General features: G+C 44.2%; 1 pseudogene; it reads right to left on the reverse strand.

The window, feature by feature from the left end:
• Positions 1 to 7,625, reverse strand: part of LOC149971302 (uncharacterized) — a 9,540-nt pseudogene extending 1,915 nt beyond the window's left edge.
• Positions 7,626 to 11,415: the final 3,790 nt, after the last annotated feature.

Raw genomic sequence — 11,415 nt, forward strand, 5'->3', positions numbered from 1 at the left:
GACATGGATTCAGGTGTGTTCCTGAGAATGGAGATAATGGAGGAGGTTCTGCTCGCAGTCGGTGAACAGGTAGGAGCTGAATTTATACATTCCGCATCCAGAATGAACAAAGCTGTGGTTGTGTTCATGAAAAGAGCACATTTGGTTGGTAGGCTAATTGCTAGTGGAATATTTGTAAGGGGGGTGTTGGTGCCAATTTCTCCTCTTTCTACCCCTTTGACCAGGGTGGTAGTTGCAAATTTGCCTCCGTTTGTTACAGATGATCAAATCAGGAAAGAGCTGAGTTTTGGTAAGTCTGCTAGCGGTTTTCGTGTCGGCAGGTTTTCAGGCAGATGCCGTTAAGGATGTTGTTTCATTCAGGAGGCAAGTGTTCATGTTTCTGAATGACAATGAGAAACAACTAAATGTGCATTTTAAAGTGAGGCATGGGGAGGGGCTCTATGCAGGGTTTGCCAGCACAGAGAGTCTATGGTGTTTTGAGTGTGGGGATGAGAGCTTTGCGTGCCCACATCAAGGCCGTAGACAAGGTGAGGGTACAAGCGCCCCCAGTGGGGGAAATTGAGGTCAACGTGCAGGGGACAACAAGACGCAGGTAGCAGAGGCTGGGCCAAGTCATGCTATGGATGGGGTGTAGATGAGGCTGGGCCAAGTTATGCTATGGATGGGGTGTAGATGAGGCTGGGCCAAGTCATGCTATGGATGGGGTGTAGACGAGGCTGGGCCAAGTCATATTATGGATGGGGTGTAGATGAGGCTGGGCCTAGTCAGGTTATAGATGGTGGTGTAGATGAGGCTGGGCCTAGTCAGGTTGTGGATGGTGGTGTAGATGATGCTGGGCCTAGTCAGGTTATGAATGGTGGTGTAGATGATGCTGGGCCTAGTCAGGTTATGAATGGTGGTGTAGATTATGCTGGGCCTAGTCAGGTTGTGGATGGTGGTGTAGATGATGCTGGGCCTAGTCAGGTTATGAATGGTGGTGTAGATGATGCTGGTCCTAGTCAGGTTATGAATGGTGGTGTAGATGATGCTGGGCCTAGTCAGGTTATGGATGGTGGTGTAGATGATGCTGGGCCTAGTCATGTTATGAATGGTGGTGTAGATGATGCTGGGCCTAGTCAGGTTATGAATGGTGGTGTAGATGATGCTGAGCCTAGTCAGGTTATGAATGGTGGTGTAGATGATGCTGAGCCTAGTCAGGTTATGAATGGTGGTGTAGATGATGCTGGGCCTAGTCAGGTTATGGAGGGTGGTGTAGCTGAGGCTGGGTATAGTCAGGTTATGCTAGTGAATGAGGAGAGTATAGTGGGGAAGTGTAAGAGACTAGAGGGGAGGAGGAGGGTGTCAAGCGGAAAAGGAAAAAGGGGGAGAAGAAAGAAGTTGGGAGGGGAGAGGCTGGTGTGGTTAAAGGCACTAAGGAACCTTTGCCTGCTGCTGGGAGGATAGGGGGGGGGGATCAGGATGGGAGATTTTTTATTTAAATTTCATTTTTATTTCACCTTTATTTAAACAGGTAGGCTAGTTGAGAACACGTTCTCATTTACAACTGCGACCTGGCCAAGATAAAGCAAAGCAGTGTGAACAGACAACAACACGTAGTTACACATGGAATAAACAAACATACAATCAATAATACAGTAGAAAAAGTCTATATACAGTGTGTGCAAATGAGGTAGAATAAGGGAGGTAAGGAAATAAATAGGCCATGGTGGCGAAGTAATTACAATATAGCAATTAAACACTGGAATGTTAGATGTGCAGAAGATGAATGTGCAGGTACAGGGGTGCAAAGGAGCTGAATAAATATATAAATACGGTATTGGGATGAGGTAGTTGGATTGGCTATTTACAGAATGGGCTATGTACAGGTGCAGTGATCTGTGAGCTGCTCAGACAGCTGGTGCTTAAAGCTAGTGAGGGAGGTAAGAGTCTCCAGCTTCAGTGATTTTTACAATTCATTCCAGTCATTGGCAACAGAGAACTGGATGGAAAGGTGGCCAAAGGAGGAATTGGCTTTGGGGGTGACTAGAGAGTTATACCTGCTGGAGTGGATTCTACGGGTGGGTGCTGCTATGGTGACCAGTGAGCTGAGATAAGGCGGGGCGTTACCTATCAGAGACTTGTCGATGACCTGAAGCCAGTGGGTTTGGTGACGAGTATGAAGCAAGGGCCAGCCAACGAGAGCATACAGGTCGTAGTGGTGGGTAGTATATGGGGCTTTGGTGACAAAACAAATGGCACTGTGGTAGACTGCATCCAATTTGTTAAGTAGAGTGTTAGGGGCTATTTTGTAATTAACATCTCTGAAGTCGAGGATCGTCAGGATGGTCAGATTTACGAGGGCATGTTTGGCGGCATGACTGAAGGATACTTTGTTTGTGAAATAGGAAGCCAAATCTAGATTTAATTTTGGATTGAAGATGCTTAATGTGAGTCTGGAAGGAGAGATTACAGGTATTTGTAGGGGTCCACATATTCAAAGTCAGAACCATCCAGAGTAGTGATGCTGGGCGTGCGGGCAGGTGTGGGCAACGATCGGTTGAAGAGCATGCATTTAGTTTTACTTGCATTTAAGAACAGTTGGAGGCCACGGAAGGAGAGTTGTATGGCATGGAAGCTCATCTGGAGGTTAGTTAAAACTTCACTAGGGTAGGGGGCACTATTTTCAGTTCCGGATAAAAAGCGTGCCCAAAGTAAACTGCCTGCTACTCAGGCCCAGAAGCTAGGATATGTATATAATAGATTTGGATAGAAAACACTCTAAAGTTTCCAAAACTGTTACAATAACGTCTGTGAGTGTAACAAAACTGATACGGCAGGGAAAAACCTGAGAGAAATCCATCCAGGAAGTGGGATTCTTTTTATTTTTGTAGTTTTCATTTGAATGCCATTACAGTATCCATTGACTTTAGGACTCAAATTGCACTTCCTATGGCTTCCGCTAGAATGTCAACAGTGTTTAGACATTGTTTCAGGCTTGTATTCTGAAAAATTAGGGATTAAGAGCACTCTGAATGAGTGGACACTGCAGTGGCCCAGAGCTTTTTAATGCGCAAGTTCGAGAGCTTGCCTTTATTGTTTACCTTTTATATTGACAATGTTATATTATAAATATTATTGATTATTTAGGCTAAAAACAACATGAGGAATGATTATAAACATCGTTTGACATGTTTCTACGAACTTTACGGATACTATTTGGATTTTTCGTCTGCCTGTTGTGACTGCGTTTGAGCCTGTGGATTACTGAACAAAACGTGCGAACAAAACTGAGGTTTTTGGAAATAAACATGGACTTTATCGAACAAAACAAACATTTACTGAGTAAACGGGAGTCTCGTGAGTGCAACCATATGAAGATCATCAAAGGTAAGTGATTCATTTTATCACTATTTCTGATTTGTGTAACTCCTCTACTTGGCTTGTTACTGTTTGTAATGATTTGTCTGCTGGGTGCTGTTCTCAGAATATCGTAGGGTATGCTTTCGCCGTAAAGCCTTTTTGAAATCTGACAATGTGGTTGGAATAACAAGAAGTGAATCTTTAAACCGATGTATAACACTTGTATGCTTCATGAATTGTTATAATAAGTATTTTTGTTTTTGAATTTGGCACTCAGCAATTTCACTGGATGTTGGCCAGGTGGAACGCTACCACCCCACGTCCCATAGTGAGTTAACACAGTGTCCAAAGAAGGGTCAGAGGTATACAGAATGGTGTCCTCTGCGTAGAGGTGGATCAGAGAATCACCAGCAGCAAGAGCGACATCATTGATGTATACAAAGAATTGAACCCTGCGGAACCCCCATAGAGACTGCCAGCGGTCCGGACAACAGGTCCTCCAATTTGACATAGTGAACTGAACTCTGTCAGAGAAGTAGTTGGTGAACCAGGCGAGGCAGTCATTTGAGAAACCAACCGTTGAGTCCGCCGATAAGAATGTGGCGATTGACAGAGTCAAAAGCCTTGGCCAGGTCGATGAATACGGCTGCACAGTAATGTCTCTTATCGATGGCGGTTATGATATGATTTAGGACCTTGAGCGTGGCTGTGGTGCACCCATGACCAGCTCTGAAACCAGATTGCATAGCGGAGAAGGTACGTGGGATTAGAAATGGTCGGTGATCTGTTTGTTAACTTGGCTTTCGAAGACCTTAGAAAGGCAGGGTAGGATAGATATACGTAGGTCTACAGCAGTTTGGGTCTAGAGTGTCTCCCCCTTTGAAGAGAGGGATGACCGCGGCAGCTTTCCAATATTTGGGGATCTCAGACGATACGAAAGAGAGGTTGAACAGGCTAGTAATAGGGGTTGCAACAATTTCGGCAAATAATTTTAGAAAGAGAGGGTCCAGGTTGTTTAGTCTGGATGATTTCTAGTGGTCAAGATTTTGCAGCTCTTTCAGAACATCAGCAATCTGTATTTTGGTTAAGGAGAAATGGGGAGGCTTGGGCGGGTTGCTGTGGGGGGTGCAGTGCTGTTGATCGGGGTAGGGGTAGCGAGGTGGAAGGCATGGCCAGCCATAGAAAAATGCTTTTGAAATTCTAAATTATAGTGGATTTATCGGTGGTGATAGTGATTCCTAGCCTCAGCTGGGAGGAGGTGCTCTTATTCTCCATGGACTTTACGGTGTCCCAGAACTTTTTTGAGTTTGTATTACAGGATGAAAATTTCAGCTTGAAAAAGCTAGACTTATCTTTCCTAACTGCCTGTGTATATTGGTTCCTAAATTCCCTGAAAAGTTGCATATCACGGGGCTATTCGATGCTAACGCAGAACGCCACAGGATGTATTTGTGCTGGTCAAGGGCAGTCAAGTCTGGAAAGAACCTATATCTGGAAAGGGCTGGAAATGGCTATGTCTGTTCCTGGTTCTACATTTTTTGAATGGGGCATGTTTATTTAAGATGGTGAGGAAGGCACTTTTAAAGAATAACCAGGCATCCTCTACTGACGGGATGAGGTCAATATCCTTCCAGGATACCCTGGCCAGGTCAATTAGAAAGGCCTGCTCGCTGAAGTGTTTTAGGGAGCGTTTGACAGTGATGAGGGGTGGTTGTTTGACAGCAGACCCATTACAGATGCAAGCAATGAGGTAGTGATCGTTGAGATCTTTGTTGAAAACAGCAGAGATGTATTTGGAGGGCAAGTTGGTTAGGATGATATCTATGAGGGTGCCTCTGTTTACGGATATGGGGTTGTACCTGGTGGGTTCATTGATAATTTGTGAGAGATTAAGGTCACCTAGCAGTGCCTAGCAGCACTAGAAGGGGGCAATCAATTCACATATGGTGTCCAGGGCACAGCTGGATGCAGAGGGTGGTCTATAGCAAGCGCCAACAGTGAGAGACTTGTTTCTGGAAAGGTGCATTTTTCAATGTAGAAGCTTGAATTGTTTGGGTACAGACCTGGATAGCAAGATAGAACTCTGCAGGCTATCTCTGCAGTAGATTGCAACTCCGCCCCCTTTGGCAGTTCTATCTTGTCGGAAGATGTTTTAGTAAGGGATCGAATTTTCAAGGTTTTTGGTGGTCTTCCTAAGCCAGGATTCAGACACGGCTAGGACATTCGGGTTAGCAGAGTGTGCTAAAGCAGTGAATAAAACAAACTTAGAGGAGGGAGGAGGCTTCTAATGTTAACATGCATGAAACCAAGGCTAATAAGGTTACTGAAGTCAACAAATAAGAGCACCTGGGGAGTAGGAGTGGAGCTAGTCACTGCAGGGCCTGGATTAACCTCTACATCACCAGAGGAACAGATGAGGAGTAGGATAAGGGTACAGCTAAAGGTTACAAAAACTGGTCGTCTAGTACGTTCGGAACAGAGACTAAAAATAGCAGGTTTCTGTGAGTGATAGAATAGGTTCAAAGCATAATGTACAGACAGAGGTATGGCAGGATGTGAGTACATTGGAGGTAAACCTAGGCATTGAGTAATGATGAGAGAGATATTGTCTCTAGAGATGTGTAAACCAGGTGATGTCACCGCATATGTGGGAGGTGGAACTAAATCGTTGGTTAAGGCATATTGAGCAGGGCTAGAGGCTCTACAGTGAAATAAGACAATAATCACTAACCAGGACCGTAATGGACAAGGAATTTTGATATTAGGGAGAGGCATGCATAGCCGAAGTGATCATTGGCGTCCAGTGAGGGGTTGAGCTGGCTGGAGACACGGCGATTCAGACAGCAAGCAGGCCGGGGCTGGCAAGCTAGCAGAAAGGCCTTAGAAGGACGTCGCTATGGAGGAAAGTCTGTTTTAGCCTCCACGTGCGGTGACCTCAATAGACCTGTCGTGATGGATTAGTAGGGTTCCGAGTAGCAGAGGGGTCCAAGTCCAATTGGCAAAATAGGTATAGTGGCCCAAGACATTGGCCGAGGGATCTATTCAGCTAACAGTACAGTATGCTCTAGACAGCAAGCTGGCCACGCTAGCAAGCTAGCAGATGGGCATTCAGGGGACGTCACGACGTAGGGGCCAGTTGAGTACCCCCTCGAGCAGGTTACGTCGGTAGTCCAGTTGTGAAGGATCAGCGGGGTTCCGTGCCTCATACCGGCAGTAGAAGGGGTCTGGGTGGTGGCTTATGGGCCTCTTCAGCAAGCCGGGAGAATGGGCCTAGCATGGGCTAGCTCCAGGCTAATTGGTGCTTGCTTCGGGAAAGACGTTAGCCAGAAGTAGTCACTCGGGTTGCAGCTAGCTAGCTGCGATGATCCGGTGAAAAAGTTCAGAGCTTGCGGTCGGAATCCGGGGATATGGAGAGAAAATAGCTGATGACCGCTAGCAGTGTTTAGCTGACTACTAGCTAGTAGCTAGTGAGCTAGCTAGCTTCTGTTGGGGATTCCGGTTCCGAGGTAAATAAAAATACTTTAGAAAAAACAGATCCACATCACATTGGGTGAGGCGGGTTGCAGGAGAGTATTTTCAAGTTGAGGTTTAGAAAAATATTAAAAAAATATGCGAATAAAAATATCTAAGTGTGTTTGTGTGAGTGTGTGATTTTGTGTCTGTGTGTGTGTTTGTGTTTGTGTGTGTGTGTGTGTATGTGTGTGTGTGTGTGTGTGTGTGTGTGTTTGTGTGTGTGTGTGTATGTGTGTGTGTGTGTGTGACTATGAGTGTTTGTGTTTGTGTGAGGGTGTGTGTTTGTGTGTGTGTGTGTGTGTGTTTATGTGTGTTTTCGTGAGTGTGTGTGTATATGTGTGTTTTCGTGAGTGTGTGTGTATATGTGTGTTTGTGTGAGTGTGTGTGTATATGCGTGTTTATGTGAGTGTGTGTGTATATGTGTGTTTGTGTGAGTGTGTGTGTGTATATGTGTGTTTATGTGAGTGTGTGTGTGTAGATGTGTGTTTATGTGAGTGTGTGTGTATAGGTGTGTTTATGTGAGTGTGTGTATATGTGTGTTTGTGCGAGTGTGTGTGTGTATATGTGTGTTTATGTGAGTGTGTGTGTATATGTGTGTTTGTGTGAATGTGTGTGTATATGTGTGTTTGTGTCAGTGTGTGTGTATATATGTGTTTATGTGAGTGTGTGTGTATATGTGTGTTTGTGTGAGTGTGTGTGTGTGTATACGTGTGTTTATGTGAGTGTGTGCCACAGTGCCAGAGAACAACGCAGCCAAGTGAAAGAGAAGTCATTGAATGAGATAAGTGTTTTCTTCAAAAGGAGCACAGCCCTTGGCGCACGTCTCTCCTCTCTTTACATTTAGAATGCAATCCCTCCTTCCTCTGAGCTTTTACACTCACTGCCTTAATACATGATAATGATGATGATGGGGGCGACGGGGTGACGGGGTGATGTGTGTGTGTGTGTGTGTGTGTGTGTGTGTGTAGCTTAGAACCCGAATGACACTGCAGTAGGCTCACTACCAGCGGCGTATAATTAGAACTGGTACAAAAGCATGATCTATTTCAGAGCAATGTACTATGCTAGGGCAGAGTGCTAGTACACAGCTGTATGTCTGTATGCTAATCTATTGAGATGAGTGCTACGTAGCATTAGCATTAATGCATTTAGTATTCAGGCATGGTGCAGCATGGCTTGTTAGTATTAACATAACTGCATTTGGATGAATGGGCACAGAGTGTCTGGCGCTAGGCTAATCCAGGGTTACATTTGTTGGGAAGTGGATCAGGAGTGCACTCCTAGAGGGAGCAGGAAAGAAGAGAGGATAGAGGAGAAGAGAGAGGGAGAGGAAGAGAGGGCAGACGGTGGAAGAGCAGAAGAGGGAAAGAGAAGGGGTTAGAGGGGGAGATGGAGGACATAAAGGGTTGGATGGGATGGGAGAGGAGTGGAAGAGAGGCTCACTGTGTTTTCCTGTGTCCCACTTCAGAGACGCATTTCCTTGCAGACTCATCTTTAATTCAACCATGTTTTACTCCACATTTCCCTCTTTCCCTCTCGTCCTCTTCTCCTCCTCTTCTCCTCCTCCTCTTCTACTCCTCTCCTCCAACCTCCTCTTCTTCTGCTCCTCGCCTCCCCATCCTCCTCCTTCTCCTCCTGCTCCTCCTCTCCTCCTCCTATTTTCCTCCTCCTCTTCTCCTGCTCCTTGCCTCCTCCAACCTCATCGCCTCCTCCTCCTCCCTCGTCCCTCCTCCTCCTCCTTGCCTTCTCCTCCTGCTCCTCCTCTCCTCCTCCTATTTTCCTCCTCCTCTTCTCCTGTTCCTCACCTCCTCCTCCTCCTCTTCTCCTGTTCCTTGCCTACTCCTCCTCTCCTCCTCCTCTTCCACTCCTCTCCTCCTCTTCCTCCTCCTCCTCCTCCTCTTCTCCTGCTCCTCGCCTCCTTTTCCTCCTTCTCCTCCTCCTCCTCCTTTTCCTCCTCCTCCTTCTCCTCCCCTGCTCCTCTCTTCCTCCTCCTCCTCCTCTACCTCTCTTTATCCCAGTGGTGGTGGGTGCCGTTTAAGATGAGGGAGGATGCTATTTTTTGGGGGGGATCATGGCCTTATTTCTTTTACAGCATATTGGATGACTGTCATTCATATTCCATGTACCCAGCTCAATGTAACATAGATAGGTTTAGGCTATTACATGATATTCTAATTGTCCCTATACCCATCATGAGGTTGCTACAACCTAGCCTATGAATGAAAGTTTACAGATGCACAGGGCAAGATACCTTTTTGTAATAAAGGTGACAGACAGTGACACATTCAATACCGTCTTACACACTCCTGCCTACATCTAGCTGATCTAGGGTGTAATCATTAGTCCAACAGTTGCTTAGTCCAACAGCATGTTTATCCCTGTTTCATTCCACTTGCTTCTGTTTAAGAAACGTTTTTCAACATAATCGGCTAAATGAATACACCCATGATCACAAATCCACATTTACATCACAAAGTCATTGTAATTCCTTGTTTTTGTGAGGACATTTTCTGTCCTCCGGCAACACCATGGTAGCATAAGTGCTGTTGAGGCTACTGTAGACCTTCATTGCAAAACAGTGTTTTGTATTCTAACATTTGGTTACATGAACATATTTATTATAGTTTTATAAAGAAATTATAGCTTTTTTAAATGTTTCACTTTAAAAAAAAAAACATGTATTCAGTGAGGACGGTCCTCTCCTGAGGGCCACCAATGCTCTATCCACAGTTTTGCTTGTCTCCATCGCTCCTTCTCTCCTTCCATAAGTAAGTAAGCTCAGTTCTAAGCTCGAGCGCATGTCAAACATATTACTAGAACATATGGAAATATCAACATCAGCTACTGTTTACTGTAAATATAATTGCAGACAACCTACAGCCTAACAGGATTTTCAGAATGGGCTTCTTCTGCGTAATACAGTAGTAAGGATGACTCCTTTAAAAGGAACATATATGTACCATGTCTTCAGAAACAACGCCATACATAACTGTGCCAAATTCTTCTCCCCTCAACCATCAGCATGCACACACATGCATGCATACGCACACTCACGCACGCACAGAAACACACATACACAAAAATGGGCAGGTCTAAAGCCTAAGAGGGTGTGAATGATGATGAATGGGTGTAGAAGGGCTGTCCAGTAGGTGTAACATTCAAAGGCCATTTCCTTAAGCAGAATTACTTTCCCATTGTTTCTCAACAGTACTCTATGATATAATGTATTTATTTTTAATGTATAATGCATTTCAAATGTTGCTACATTAGACCGAATCGAGCCAGTCAGCATGTCTATATGCAGTGCAAAAAGTACAAAAGGGATAACACATATTTCTATTTACATTTGTGTTTGTTCTTCACTGGTTTCCCTTTTCTTGTGGCAACAGGGCACAAATCTTGCTGCTGTGATGGCACACTGTGGAATTTCACCCAAATAAAATATGGGAGATTATCAAAATTGGATTTGTTTTCAAATTATTTGTCTCTCTCTCTCTCTAAATTCAATTCAAGGGGCTTTATTGGCATGGGAAACATATGCCAAAGCAAGTGAAGTGAAATTAACAATAAAAGATTTACAGTAAACATTAAACTCACAGAAGTTCCCAAAGAAAAAAGACATTTCAAATGTCATATTATCTATACAAACAGTGTAACGATGTGCAAATGGTTAAGGTACAAAAGGGACCCTAAATGCACGTAAATATGGTTTGCATTTACAATGGTGTTTGTTCTTCACTGGTTGACCTTTTCTTGCGGCAAAAGGTCACAAATCTTGCTGCTGTGATGACACACTGTGGTTTTTCACCCAGTAGATATTCGAGTTTATAAAAATCGGGTTTGTTTTCAGATTCTTTGTGAAACTGTGTAATCTGAGGGAAATATGTGTCTCCAATATGGTCATTAATTGGACAGGAGGTTAGGAAGTGCAGCTCAGTTTCCACCTCATTTTGTGGGCAGTGAGCACATAGCCTGTCTTCTCTTGAGAGCCATGTCTGCCTATTATGGCCTTTCTCAATAGCAAGGCTATGCTCACTGAGTCTGTACCTAGTCAAAGCTTTCGTTAATTTATGTCAGTCACAGTTGTCAGGTATTCTGTCGTGTACTCTCTGTTTAGGGCCAAATAGCATTACAGTTTGCTCTGTTTTTTTGTTAAATCTTTCCAATGTGTAAAATAATTGTCTTTTTGTTTTCTCATGATTTGGTTGGGTCTAATTGTGTTGCTGTCCTGGGGCTCCGTGGTGTCTGTCTCTGTTTGTTTATTTATTTATTTATTTTTATTTTACCTTTATTTAACCAGGTAGGCAAGTTGAGAACAAGTTCTCATTTACAATTGCGACCTGGCCAAGATAAAGCAAAGCAGTTCGACAGATACAACAACACAGAGTTACACATGGAGTAAAACAAACATACAGTCAATAATAAAGTATAAACAAGTCTATATACAATGTGAGCAAATGAGGTGAGACGGGAGGTAAAGGCAAAAAAGGCCTTGGTGGCAAGGTAAATACAATATAGCAAGTAAAACACTGGAATGGTAGTTTTGCAATGGAAGAATGTGCA

Source organism: Oncorhynchus mykiss, chromosome 27 (assembly GCF_057628025.1).
Source record: "Oncorhynchus mykiss isolate SJ-2025 chromosome 27, ASM5762802v1, whole genome shotgun sequence".
Classification (NCBI taxonomy): domain Eukaryota; kingdom Metazoa; phylum Chordata; class Actinopteri; order Salmoniformes; family Salmonidae; genus Oncorhynchus; species Oncorhynchus mykiss.